This window comes from Gorilla gorilla, chromosome 1 (assembly GCF_029281585.2).
Source record: "Gorilla gorilla gorilla isolate KB3781 chromosome 1, NHGRI_mGorGor1-v2.1_pri, whole genome shotgun sequence".
NCBI lineage: Eukaryota > Metazoa > Chordata > Mammalia > Primates > Hominidae > Gorilla > Gorilla gorilla.
This window is the reverse complement of record NC_073224.2, coordinates 172324603-172329531: the sequence shown is the minus strand read 5'-3', so window position 1 is coordinate 172329531 and position 4929 is coordinate 172324603. Positions and strand designations below refer to the sequence as shown.

The 4929-nt window shown below is 39.7% G+C and overlaps 1 pseudogene; it reads right to left on the bottom strand.

Moving 5' to 3' along the window:
• Window positions 1-1567: 1567 nt before the first annotated feature.
• LOC101154005 (heterogeneous nuclear ribonucleoprotein C-like) lies at window positions 1568-4594 on the bottom strand (annotated as a pseudogene).
• Between the last annotated feature and the right edge of the window lie 335 nt (window positions 4595-4929).

Sequence of the window (4929 nt, the reverse complement as noted above, 5' to 3'; positions counted from 1 at the left end):
TTTATATCCTACTGCTCAATGTCATCGCCAAGGTTTGATTTTTCAAATACAAAAAAATTGCAACCTCAGTTATAAATGGGTTAAATAGATCATTCTGCAGATCCCCAGAGCTCTCCTGTATAGCTCCCTCCTCTACACTACTCTGCTCTGTAAATTGCGGCTGCCTTGTTCTCCCTGAACACCAATCTGCTTTCTTCATTACTACTGGATTTTGTTTGGGGTTCAGTTTTTCAGTGCTACTGCCTGAAAACTCCTTTCAGGGGGTAAGCTGGTGCAATTACAGAGCTCACCTGGTTTGTTTTCCTTCACTCACACACTACAGTCCTGCTCTGCCTATTGTCCAATTTCCAAAAACCATTGTTTCATGTATTTTTCCAGTTATCAAGTTGTTGAGGCAGAAGAGTAAATTTGCTGTCTGTTCTAACATGTTGGCCAGAAGCAGGAGTTTCAGTTCTTTTGTTTTCTAAAAATACTTTTATAATATTTTTAAATTTGGGGTATTTTAAGATTATTTTAAATGCACAGTAAATAATACTGTAAGTTGGGGTTGTTTTTTGGTAATTTTTTCTCCATTCAAAGTACTATTTATTTATTTTTCTACAAGTTTCTCCTTTAATAAGGGCTTGTTTATTTTGTGGGGAAAAGGCCTCAAACATCAGGCTGTTCACAAAAATAACCCACAGTATCAACTTTAGAAAACTATCTTAAGACTATTACACTGACTTTTTTTAGAGGATGCATTTGACATGCCAACTCTCATTCACAAAAATACACTGTTACATTTGCGCTGCACTGCCCCACACAGCATACTTCAGTGGGTATAACCCACATACTTCCAACTCAAAGCTGCCCTCCAGTGCTACTGAACTAAATGAGATTTCCTTTGCAGTTAGGGAAGCAACTACTGAACTCATGTATGAATGAAAAGAACTGTTCTCCCGCATAACGAGAGATTATTTTAGAGACAGTTGATAAAAACCATACATCCTTTTAATCGATAAGTCATAAAGAGGTATCAAAATTAAAAGCAAAAATTACAGGGTAAGACTTAACAAAACTACTAGGAGCCTCAAAGGAAGTGATAATGAGACTAGAATATGAATTAATGAACATGGTAAGGACAAGGATGGGGAGAACAGTGAGCATGTGCTGAAGATACCAGGGGAGAGGATCAGGTGAGGAATTTGGTCTTAGACAGCCGCCTAGGTAAAGAAATAATGGGATAGGATTTCTAAACCCCATCATGTGTTTAAGAGTCGTTCTCAGCTGGATGTAGTGGCTCACACCTGTAATCCAGCACTTTGGGAGGCCGAGGCGGGTGGATCACCTGAGGTCAGGAGTTCGAGACCAACCTGGCCAACATGGCAAAACCCCGTCTCTACTGAAAAAAATACAAAAATTAGCTGGGCATGGTGGCACGCGTCTGTAATCCCAGCTACTTGGGAGGCTGAGGCAGGAGAATTGCTTGAACCTGGGAGGCAGAGCTTGCAGTGAGCCGAGATTGCGCCACTGCACTCCAACCCGGGTGACAGAGCAAGACTGTCTCAAAAAAAAAAAAAAAAAAAAAGTCATTCCCGCCATTGGCGCTGTCTCTGTCATTCTCCCCTCTCTCAGCCTCTTTTTCATCATCCTTGATTATCTCCAGTTTGTCACCCCCACATTCAGTATCATCGTCATCCAGCAGGTCCTTCTCCTCAGCAGAGTCATCTGCAGCCCCTCAGATTCCATCTTCACATTAGTCTCATCTTACTTCACGGAGCTGCTGCTCTGCCCGTCATCTGTCTTCACATCCTTCAACTCTACTCCTTGTAGGCTCTCCTCCTTTTCAAATTTCTCCAGATTTTCCAGTAGAGAATCCGCTTTTTGTTTTATCTGGGTCAATTCCTTCTTATGGCCTGAAGGTCATCTCCTTTCAATTTGGAAGATCCCCACTGCCCACTCTTAGAATTGAAGCCACTTTTGCCCCTTTGTGAGGTGTTTCCTGATACATGCTGGCATTTTGAGGGTACTACAGCCCAAGCACTAGGAGGAGGAGGAGAAGCATGTGCTGGATCACTGTGCGTCCTGTCGTAATAATCCCATTGAAAGTCACAGATCAAGTCAAAAGAGGAGCCATACATCTCCGCTGCAGATCATCTCACGCCGGCTTTTCCTCAGTTCACCTTCAGCTCTGCAGCCAGATTGGTATCTAAAACTTGGCCGGCAATCATTCTGCCATCCCCTCCTGCTACAGTAGGCTGGATATTTCTCTCATGAACACAGTGAACAGAGGCAAAGCCCTTATGAACAGAGCCACCCACAGTTCTGCCATACTTTGAAAAGATTGCTTCCACATCAGACTTCTTGACCACAAGAGTGTTGAGATTCCCAATGAATACTCTGGGGTTCATGGAGTGAGGATTTGACTTGTTGATAACATTGCTAGCCGTAATGTTTGATGGGAAGGTTTCTCACAAAGCCAAAAACAGGAGTGGGAAGGGAGATTCTGTGTCTCCAACTCCAGGGTTCCATGTGGAGAAGCCAACTGCTGCTTGAGGTCAACAACGTGGTCACGACCACTCAGTATTCATCTCAAAGTTTACTTATAACATTCATCTTCATTGGTCTAACTACAATTCATTCATTTTGCTGCTGTATAATCTTCCTTTGTGCGAATATACCAAAACTTACTTATCCTTTCTTTTGTCCATGTTTGGATTATTTTAATTCTGTGCTATCATGAACAAAGATTAGTGCTATTAGGAGTATTTTATATATGTCTCCTAGTAGGCATATTTAAGAATTTATCTAGGTTATATACCATGAGTGAAATTACTGGGTTTTAGGGTAGACAATGTCCATTTTTTAGGATAATGCCCCCCCACCACGCCCCCGCTTTTCATTTTTTAATCTACTAGGCTACTTTTGCTTTCTCAAACTCTTCCTTTACTAGCTCAGGACCTTTGCACAAACCATTTCCTTTACTTGAAACACTTTTCTCACTTGCCATTTACAAAGCTTGTCTTTTGCATTCTTTAGGTATCAGCCTAATATCATATCCACAGAGAGGGCTTCTCTACTTACCCACCTGAAAGCAGATTGCCTTACTTTATTCTTCATCATAGCACCCAGTTCATTTACAGCCTCTGTCTCTCAACAGGCTATAAGGCTCAGGAGTGTAGGAACAGTGGCTATCTTGTTGAACATTGTTTATCTAGTGTCTAGCTCAATGCCTGGGATGCGGTAGGCATTTAAGAATATGTTTTCTGGATGAGTGAATACATAAGCAAACTAATAAAAGGCATTATTATCTTCATTTTACAAATAAGGATGTTGAGGTTCAGGAAGGGTTGTATAACATAGCGACATGATACAGATAGCAGCTGAAGAAGCCAGGATTTGAATATAGGGTCTGTTTTTCAAGGCTTTGGATAACATAATTAAAGTAACAGAATGTTCCAATAGTTATAAAGGTGATCTCTCTGTTAGTTTCTGGAACCCCTTCAACATCTTGTGTTCCAGGACTTTGGGGAATTTCTTAAGCAGAAACTAACTAGAATTCATCCTTAGGCTATTGGGCATCTCTTATTGTAGCATGCTAAACATAGGCATTTTATAGACTGTTGCCATATCACAGTAGGGTTTCTATGCAAGATGGAGAAGGGGAATACTTGGATATATTCCACAAATTAAACTTGGACTATTTCACAGACTTAGTATCAATCTTATCTGTGCCTTAAACATAAACTAGAATGAGTTATCATGAGTTTCTTGAGTATAGAAACCATGTCCTTACATCTTGGTGTCCCAGATGTCTAGCAGAGTATCTAACTTACAGTTGGGGCTCAACACCTATCAGATGAGCGAAAAGTAGCAGAAGCTGGATTATGAGGGGTGACACCATTTCACCTTAAAGGTAAAATAATGCAAATGAGATTATATGCACATGTATTTTATGTAATATATAAAAATATATACATAGATATATGAATGAAGTAAAATGAGATAATAGCATATTCTGAAGACTATTTCAGAAATGAGCATTATAAATTATAGAAAAATTAAGTTGCACAACAAATCAGCATATCCTGGGCATGAAGAGTATTAAAGTCATGGAATTATTGGTAAAATTCTCCTATAAAGTAGAAGTAAATACAACCACCTACTACACACACAGACACACACACACACACACACACACACTCCAAAAAGAATTCCAGCAAATGCAATTGTGGTAGAGACAAGAAAGCACAACTAAAATCTAAGTGATAGTATGTACCATTATGTTAGTTGTTATTATAGAAGGCTATGTGGCATCATGGCTAAAGACAGGGGGATGAGTATCAAACCTCGGTTCAAACCCAGCTCTGTCATTTTGTACTATAAGAACGTGGCAAATTACAACTCTGAGCTTCAGTTTTCTCATCTGTAAAGTAAGGACGATAACACTTACTTCATACTTTATCAGGAAGATCAAGTGAGACAACAGGAATGTTTAAAATGGTCATAGGCACATGTTAGGTGCTCAGGAAATGAGTGTATTACTATTGTCATCATTTTCATCATCAGTATCATCATCGTATTGGCAATTTGAGCAACACATTCTAATGGTCATCTTGTGGAACTAGAGATCTATCATGTCTGTGACAGTAGAGAAAGTTTTTATTCTATATGCTTGCCATTGCCTCCTTTTTCTACTCAAACAATAGACCATTGTAAAGTACTTGGCCAACTGGATTGATCTGTTATGGTAACAGTTAATGCCAGATACATTGGAAATATAAATATTAATCCTACTCCAGGGGAGGAATACTAAGTCCCATGATTATGGAGCATAGAAGCTTTTGATCAACAATTAAAACAAACAAACAAACACAAAGGTTTGAGAGTGGGAGAATTACTCTCTTGCACAATAGAGGATAGACCTGCAGCTGAATCCTTGAAGCCGGA